The following is a 10,112-nucleotide window of genomic DNA, read 5'->3' on the forward strand; positions in this document are numbered from 1 at the left end:
AATACACATATTCTTGCACTCTGTCATTGACTACATATAAATAGAATCAGAAATGTGTCATTATCAGATTGTCTCTTGCATATTCAACATGTAGGGCAGATATATACTGCTACTCACAATCAGTAATGTTTATTCTCACACAGAAGACTCACAATGTGTACGCAGGCACCCCTCCCAGATAGCAGGCAGTAATCGGCATCGGCGAGTGTTATCCGGGCCGAGTGCGGCCCGCAGCTCGCTCGCGCACATGCGGCTGTGATGCGGCTGTAAAGCACTGGCCCGATTCCGGTCAACCATATCCGGCCCGAGTCTGTCTGTAGAGTCCTGGCCGCTTCTGGCAAGGACTCGGCTGATGGCAACCGATTAAGTTCTTATTTTATCTAGTAATCTGTTAGCTCGACGTTTAATGATAATTTGAGAAAATATTCATGGTACGATGGCAAAAAAAAAAAGAATATTTAGTGTGGATGGTCGCAATGTTTAGACGCAAACAAAACAATATTTTTTATAAATAGATTATACATGTCATCTAGAGAAAAACTATGAAAAATTCGCTTATTTTTGAGATAGCACGCTCCTGTGCTGACTGTTTTTTTTTTTTTTAAAACAGAAGTTGGTTTCATAATAAACAAATGCGTGACTAAACTCATGATCCAAACTCCAATCCAGACGGTGGCGGTAATGCTACAAAAAGCTGGTTGTCAACCACCATGGCACGAAGATCACAAGAAGAAAAAGTTTGGATTTTCAAAGATTTCACGTGGATTCCGGTCAGAAAGGTACGTTTTTTACTGCTTGTGTACTGTATAATTAGCGAATTTATAGCTTAAAACATTTCCACGGTGTTTGGTTGTAACAGCGTTTAGTAATTTAAAACAGATACGAAATGTAACTTGCTTTAAGAAACACGACTGGAGCTAATGTATACTAACGCTAACAGTTACAAACACGTCTGAAAGTTCCTTTTCCTTTTACACAATGTTAGATTGTAACGTGTGTAGTAACTGAAAACTATTTTAATTATTTTAAAGAAACATGAAACGAATTTGTGTGTATCCTAACTTTGCGTTAAAGAAAGTTTCTGTAGACGAATCCATTAACTAACATGGCAAAACGTGTTTTTTTCCTGATTTAACATTATAAAGTACCGTGGATGTTGAAAAAATCATTGTACAGGCGTATACTTATCCAACAGTATTAATTCTGTGATTATGTGTAAATAAAAACTAATCGTTTTGGATTAATAAAATATTATTGTTTATCTTGTTTATGCAGTTAGTCACGAAAAATGATCGAAACTCGACTGTTTACTATTCTCTTTAAATTATCCAAGAGAAATATATTAGTGTGCACTTTAATTCATATGTGTTAGCCTATGTGAATCAATTATATCTTTTGTTCAAGCTGTAATGGTCAGTTAATGTAAAACTGAACGTCTTAAAGCAGATTTTGATGTTTTTTTGTTTTGTTTTTTATGTTATTGACAGTGATAAATTCTGATTTAAATGAATGGGTAACAATATTTGTTGGTTAAGTCTCATTGTTCTTGTTTAACAAAGGTTAGTGAGATCATTTTGCAGTACATCACGACCAAAGAAGTCAATGGCACACTCTTTTGAACGTGAATAGGCATGTTATAGTTGTGTGCTAAAAGTCCATTATAAGCTGTAAACTGCTGATACATTTTCAACATAGATTGAGCTTTTCAGACATTACATTACTAATTGCTTCACAAACAGCTGAAATGGTTTATTGTTATTGGCTATCATCATCAAACATTTTTCACAATGGTAGGTTAATCTTCATGGTAACAGAATAATGCATGTGCTTGGCCATCTTACAAATCTATAGCTGCGTCCCAAATGGCACACTATACACTATGCACTATGTACTTATGCACTTACACACTGAACAGGAAAGTATATGTATGTAGTGTTGTCCCAAATGGCACACTAATGTGTTTTTACTAAGCGGAAATTCAAACCGTTTCCCTGATGACGTTTGACGGTTGCCAAATCATTGAAATAAATGACCAAACTATCAAATAAAACCTGCCGTGAGTATTGCCGCATTCACCATTGGGAGGCGCTATAATCACTCTCGTAGGAGAATTTTGCTTTCACCATCCAAAATAAATAAAGTTATTCAACATGTGCGTCCGATAGCTCCGCCCCTTCCGCTACGTAAGCAAACCTGCGGTCGTTGAGTGCGTGAAGTGTCCATCATTACACACTTCATTTTAGCGGCTGAATGAGTGCATCATCCGGGTAATTGAAGTGCTCTTATTATTTTTAGTGTTTTCAGTGTGAACGCACTACTTACACTATTTATACTACAAAATGGCGTAGAATAGTGCATAAGTATGCGATTTGGGACACAGCTTATGTCTCAGATTCATAAGGCTGTCACTCTGCATGAATCTCCGAATAAATCTTGTGCAACCTTCTGTGTACTGATTATTTACACTATAGGTATTATATGCATTAATTAACTTTGATAGTATTTCAGGATTTGAACTTTTCTTTACGGGAGGTTAACAACAATGTGATGTTTTATTATAGATGCATATGAGGAAGCTCGACTCAAACATCCACACGCAACTGTGATTTCTGACTGGTAGACAGATGAGGACGATGATTGCCTGTCATACATCTAAAGACAGAACAGGTTTGTTTGCAATTATTTTAAACACATACTGTCAACATTATGTCATTGATCTATTACAACCTGTGAGTTTTGCCCTGGCACTATACTAAAGTGATGTTTTGTTTTGTAAATGTATCTGATCAAGGGACAGTATAGACACATCTATACCGTGATGAAGAAAAATTACTTGGAACAAAGAGGCTGGATAAAAGGCAGGTATGAAGATTTCAGAAATCAAGGCAGCACCACAAGTACCATCACCATCAATGACTATGACAGAAATCTTAAGACCACCATGAAGATGCACAGATACTGTACATTCCAGTACACCAGGCGTGTCCAAACTACGGCCCGCGAGGCTTTTTATAAATATCAATAGAATCTGGCCCGCTATGCAAAAATGAATGTAATAAAATAAATAACCACCGGGTGTCGCTATTACATGCATTCAATTAAGCAGCAGTTCTTGTTATGATCTATCTGTCTGTCTGTCTGTCTGTCTGTCTGTCTATCTATCTATCTATCTATCTATCTATCTATCTACACACAGTTGAAGTCTGAATTATTAGCCCCTTATTGATTTATTTCTTCTTTTTTAAATATTTCCCAAATGATGTTGGAGAAAGACTGGAAAAAGCGGTGTGAATTTTTTTATGAACTATTTTAAGGTCAAAATTATTAGCCCCTTAAGTCTTCAGAACAAACCATTGTTATAAAATAACTTGCCTAATTACCTTAACTTGACTAGTTAACTTGATTAACCTAGTTAAGCCTTTAAATGTCACTTTAAGCTGTATAGAAGTGTCTTAAAAATATCTAGTCAAATATTATTTACTGTCATCATGGCAAAGATAAAATAAATCAGTTATTAGAAATGAGTTACTAAAACTAATATGTTTAGAAATTTGTGGAAAAAAATGGTTAACTCTCCGTTAAACAGAAATTGGGGAAAAAATAAACGGTGGCTAATAATTTAGGGGGGCTAACAATTCTGACTTCAACTGTATTTATATATATATATATATATATATATATATATATATATATATATATATATATATATATATATATATACACACGTGTCTGTGTGATGTATGTAAAATTTGGCCCGTGACAACGTTTGTTTTTTTGCATCTGGCCCTCGGCCCAAAAAGTTTGGACACTCCTGCAGTACACCTATGAACATTTACAGTCTTTGTTCTAGTGCAGTTTGAGATCAAGATAGAACTTATTGCATCTCGTGATGTCTTTGTAAGAATTGAAGACATCACTAAATTTGTTAAGGTTTAATGCAGCTAGAAAGTAAAGATCAACTAGAGAATATCAGCAGTGTCTAACCCACTGTTGTATTTACAGAAGTTGTATGAGAATAAGCTACAGGTTGATTTATACTAATCTGTTATTTTTCTTTTTTAGCACGACTGACTGAAGTTTTAAAATCATGCAACGTCATAAAGCAGCAGCTGGGCCTGATTCTAACAAAACCAAAACAGACGTGATGAAATTCCAGATGTAAACACATTTGACCTTCCTTTGGCCAATTTGATTTGGAAAAGCTTGAAAATCAACTAAAGGAGCAGCCCGAACAAATGAAGAAACTGGTAAGTTCAAGCTCTTGCTAATTTCAAAGTGTTTTAAGTTTATTTGTTTTTTTATTTTTTTTTTTTTTTGCTTCGTAGGTAGCCTACTTTTTTCCTAATTTTTTCTTTTTTTTTACATTAGTACTTGTTCACTACTAATTATCTGTTTATCTTTTTATGACAGATGGAGTGAGGACAAATGTCCATACCACACCACTGATAAAGAAGTGGAAAAATGCATTACAAGGTAGCTACAACTTGCCCCTGACAGGGATGGAAGAAGAAAGAAGAGAAAGCTAATGTGTCAAATGTCTACATCACTATTTTGTTTTATTTTTTAAACAACATTTTAAGTGTATTAGGATGTTCCCTGATACTTGAACAATTTGTTTCTTTCATTTGCATTTATATATATATATATATATATATATATATATATATATATGTATATATATATATATATATATATATATATATATATATATATATATATATATATATGTATATGTATATGTATATATATATATATGTGTGTGTGTATGTGTGTATATATGTATGGTATGTATGTATGTATGTGTGTGCGCCAAATTCTGAAGAAACATCTTGATACATTTTTAATAAACGTAATACAAATAAAATTATAAATATAAAATTGCACAAGACGTGTATATATATGAAATGTATAATCATCTCACTCATGTCTTGCTGTTTGTGCAATTGATTTTGTTCAAGTTTATTTAAAAATAAGTTTGACTTTATACTTCTGCATATATATATATATATATATATATATATATATATATATATATATATATATATATATATATGTGTGTGTGTGTGTGTTTGTTTATTATTATTTTAATGTTTTATTAAAAAATGTTTCAAGATGTTTCTTCAGAATTCTGCAGTACTTTTTACAAGTTTGACTTGGATATTTTACGGATTGTCATTGGTATTTTTAAGATGTTTCTTGCTATATCTTAAATTGGTTTCTATATTTAGGTTTATATAAAATTTAGCTGTTTGTACAAATTTTTAATTCAAGTCTATTTGGAAAACAGGGTTGTTTAAAAAACATCTGTGTTTATGTGTAATTTTTAGATTTTTTGTTTAAATCTTTCTGTGTCTTTATTGTGTTGTTTTATTGTTGTTTTTATATTGATATTCTTGTGCACTACAAAATTATTTATAAAATTTTAGTACTATTTTTTTTTTCTTGCAATCAATAAACGTTTAACATTTATTTATTTTGTCATTTGTCTGATTATTTTCGTTACAGAATATGTATGCAGTTTGCACTTTATTCAAAGGTTAAACAGTGCTTACACTTTGTGTTTACATTATAGCCTGTGTTTGCTGTTGTATAAATTCAAATGGTTGTAATACCATATATCAAGTACCAATGTAATACCAAAAGGTTTTATAAGGTGTATAAATACGGAGTCGCGCCAGCTCCGGGCCGCAGCGCACATTACCCTTGCGCCGCGTCGGCTCGCTTACGGCCGCCGCATCTGGCCCGCTAGATTCGGGCCGGAATCGGGCAGTGAGTCCACAGGCATCCGGCCCGAGTCCGGCAGCCGGAGTTGGGCCGAGGGGTAAGTCTCTGGCATGCGACAATCTAGCCGGAACTGGCTAGTGTATTTTGCTATCTGGGCTAATCTCTCCAATGTCTCTCATCAAAATATTACCTGAATATTATTTTTTACACAAAGTCAAACCTCATTCTATCTTTAAAAAGATTAAATTATTGCTTGAATTTGTGGACTTAGTCCAGTGATTATCCATTCTGAATGTTGTCTGGATTTGAATATAACTCTACATTAAATCCATTTGTGCTTATATTGACTTAATTTAGCTTGGAGTTGCATATTATATTATTACAACATTTTTGCTATTCCATCATTTAATTACTGTAATTTTACACACTCGTTATACTCTCCTACCCTCAAAAGCAGAAGCTGATCTGGGATGAGTTTATTATACGGAACGCGTCCGTCAGTCAGCATGTATAGGCTACACTGATTCAGAAATGTGATGATCGACGCACATCTTTAATGGAAAGAAAGTGAATGCAGACGTTTTTATATTCATTTTAACGTGCTTTCAAGCCAAAATAAAGCGAAAGCACAATTCTCTTGAACAGCTCTTGCAGTTCTATCACATTTTAGATCGGCTGTGTTGATGGTACTTTCACTTTTCATAGAAAGATTAAGCATAAGGTGGAAGAATTGGAAAATTAATCGGGATGATAGCGGGATGTCTTTACAAGAGTTACAGGAAAAATTTGAATATTAAGGAGTGCGGATTTGAGAAGCCCTGGCTTAAATCAAGCGCTGAACGCATAATTCTCTGGCTCAGAGCCAAAGCGCAAAACTTTGAATTTGGCAGTTATTTGCGGATATATTGACACAAATATAAACAACAAAACAATATCGCCAGTATGTTTTAACATCATCCCTACGATATGAATGTACAATTCAAGTAAATAAGCTCTCACCTTTCTTTGTTTTCTTTTAACATGTCGGTAGAAGACAAATTATTGCTGATTTTGAAGACATTATTGTCCTAAACTTAGCCACGCATTGTGTGATATGGCTATTTCTGGTTACACGTTTAAGGTGATGACGTGCTGCTGCTGCCTGCTGGTACGGTGCTGTGGAATAAATAAAACTGGCATGCAGCCAGAGAGATCGCTAATTCTTGTTATAGTTTTATGCTGTTATTTATTAATTTTAAATATCTTATATTTGTTTTGGAAATGATGTGGACTCGACTGGACTCGTGATATTTTCAGAGTCCAAAATGTCCAAGTCCGAGTCAAGTCCGAGTAAAAGTTTACCCAAGTCCGTAACAAGTCCGAGTCCAATCAAAACTGGACTCGAGTCCGGACTCGAGTCCGAGTCCAAGGTCGAGTACCCCAACACTATTGAAGACTCTATCATTTTGGCTCCCATCACTTGGGACATCGACACAGAAATTTCTCAAGTAGCTGACAAACACCATACACTTCCAGCCTGTCCCGCGAACAAGGTCTTCGTTCCCCAGTCACTCAGAGAAAAACTTATTGACGCAATCCACTCCAACCCCAGTTCCGGACACCCAGGCATTGCAGGCACCCTGGATCTAATTCATAATCGGTACTGGTGGCCCACTGTAAGAGAGGATGTCATAAAGTTTGTCAAGAACTGTTCTCCCTGTAACATGCACAAACATTCTTGCCATAGCCCTGCCGGACTCTTGCAACCTCTAGAAATCCCACGTCGTCCCTGGTCCCATGTCGCCATAGATTTCGTCACCAATCTTCCCCTCTCTCAAGGGCACACCACCATCCTGACTGTCATTGACCGTTTCTCAAAAGCATGCAGGCTCATTCCCATTCCTAAACTACCCACCGCCTTGGAAACTGTTGAGCTCCAGTGTAATCACGTGTTCCGCTATTATGGTTTGCCCGAAGACATCGTGTCTGACAGAGGTCCTCAATTTACATCTATAGTATGGTCTGCTCTATCAAAAACCTCAACATCAGCCTCACATCAGGTTATCACCCCCAATCCAACGGGCAAGTCAAAAGACTCAACCTGGAAATAGGGCGTTTTCTCCGCACCTATTGCCACCAAAATCATGATGACAGGAGCCGTTTTCTTATGTGGGCCGTATATGCTCAAACACCCCCCCCCCCCCTGTTCCCATGGTCAGGAGAACCATCTGAATTCCCTGCCCTCAATCATTGGTTCCAGAAATGTGAGGAAACATGGAACGCAGCCCATACCCACTTATCTCATGCAGTCAGAAGGTTTAAAGACCAAGCCGATTGTCACCAACGCCCCAATCCAGCATACTCTCGAGGACAATGGGTATGGCTGTCCACCAGATATCTCCGCCTCAGACTCCTGTGTAAAAAGCTCAGTCCCAGGTACGTGGGCTCTTTCATGATTGACAGTCAGATTTCTCCAGTATCATACAGATTAAAAGATTAGTATCATGCCTAACCATTTCAGCATCTCTCCCACTTTCCATGTGTCACTGCTCAAGCCTGCTGCTGGTTCAGCCGAGGTGGATAGGGAAGTGGCAGTCGGTGATCAGGGTCCCCCGCCAATCATCATCGACGGAGAGGAGGCTTACCAGATCCACGAGATTCTGAAGTCCAGACGCCGGGGGGCACAGCTACAATACCTGATTGACTGGGAGGGGTACGGTCCGTAGGAAAAATCATGGATCAACCGTAAGGACATTCTCGACTCTATTCTGCTAAGTGAGTTTCATCGCCAACACCCGGAAATGCCAGCCCCTCGTCCCCATGGTAGACCTCGGCGTCGTGGTCCCTCTCACTTCAGGAGCCGTTCAGAGGAGGGGGGCTCTGTCACCAACTCGGTCCCAGTCATTCCCCTCGGTGACCAGCAGAGGTCATCATCACCGGACTTCTCACATTACGGGCCCTGTCATACACCCGGCGCAAAGTGGCGCAAGGCGCGGTGCAATAGTCTTTTACTACTTTCAGCTTTGCGCAAGGGTCATTTTTAGGTGTTGCGCCACACTGTTTAAATAGCAAATGCATTTGCACTCAAATGTGCGCCCATCGGCGTTCTGGTCTAAAAAAGCAGGCGTGTTTTGGCGCGTTGCTATTTTGAGAAACTGTAAATAGTCTGTTCATTAGACCAGAACAAAGTCGGTCTATTGTCTGGCGCAAAGTGCGCCTGGCTTACACACTACACACAAGATGTAGAGCAATACGCAAATATCTTTACATATGAAAAAGATATAATATTTTAAAAAATATATATATAATCAGGATATATATAGGATATAATTATAAGTCATTAAAATATTACAAAACATTAATTTCTAGCCTACATGAATTTAAAAACCACTGCCTTCATACTTTCTTCATCTCGGGAGGCTTTTTCAGTTCATTCAATTTGCTTTTGTATAATGTTATTATTATTAGTTTAGGAGAATTATAGAGGAACTTTTATTATGTAATCACTATATAATCACTGTATAATCCGCCACTATTAAAATACACTGTTAAAACATATAGAAATACATTCAAGGGATGCAGAGCAAAACACACAGAAGTAAACAGCGGTGAAGTAAGACCATTCAGACAGCATATGCAACATGTATTGATGTATTGACCATGACAAAAACAAATTAAAAACAACTTTGCTCAACCTGCACGGCAATAGCATGCATAGGGAGAATCATTTAAAAAGTGTTGAAATATGACCTTTAAGATGTGCAAAAACAGAAAAACATACAGCCATCAATATAAAGGCTAGAATCCTTTTGGAGCCTGGAAATAACGTGATGCTCATGCTACACCACTGTTTCATGATGACTATAGGAAAAGCCTGTATATAAACTGTGGGTTTTGGAACATTTGTAGGAGAGAGATCGATCGACCAACTCTGCTGTAACAATAAACTGCTTCAACTTGACAACTTCGAAGACCTCAGCCTCTTTTTTGAAACTTAGAAGATGTTTGTCGAGATCCAGCGCAACTTTCCACAACATAATTTGGCGCCCAACGTGGGGCTGGATTGAGGGTGGTCGAAAGAAGGTGTCAATAGGGCCGATCCTTGGCAGACACTCACGCAGAGACCAAAAAGCACGCAGATTAAAAAAGGTGAGCAAATTTTTGCTTTATTTTGGTTCTCTGATGAGTGTACTGTGGGGTGGACCAGACGCCTGAACTTGACTTTAAAAAATACCTCACCATTAAAAAGAACCTTTGAATTGACTACATTTATTAAAAAGAATGATAAAGTAATAAAAGTATAGTGAAGTGAACTATTTATAAGAAAAAGAGGTCTTCCAGGTTGTCAAGGTATGTGATTGGACTAACAAATGGCTGTAAATTATGCACTAACTAATAGCTTTGTATTA

At 37.0% G+C, this 10,112-nt stretch overlaps 1 long non-coding RNA gene across 1 annotated transcript; it reads left to right on the forward strand.

The window, feature by feature from the left end:
* Positions 1 to 724: 724 nt before the first annotated feature.
* Positions 725 to 5,468, forward strand: LOC137489160 (uncharacterized). Its single transcript, XR_015523378.2, has 6 exons — positions 725 to 779; positions 2,562 to 2,667; positions 2,792 to 2,862; positions 4,063 to 4,247; positions 4,411 to 4,614; positions 5,113 to 5,468. It is a non-coding gene; the product is annotated as an uncharacterized LOC137489160 (long non-coding RNA).
* The last annotated feature ends 4,644 nt before the right edge of the window (positions 5,469 to 10,112 follow it).

Source organism: Danio rerio, chromosome 23 (genome assembly GCF_052040795.2).
Source record: "Danio rerio strain M-AB ecotype USA chromosome 23, GRCz13ab, whole genome shotgun sequence".
NCBI classification, from domain to species: domain Eukaryota; kingdom Metazoa; phylum Chordata; class Actinopteri; order Cypriniformes; family Danionidae; genus Danio; species Danio rerio.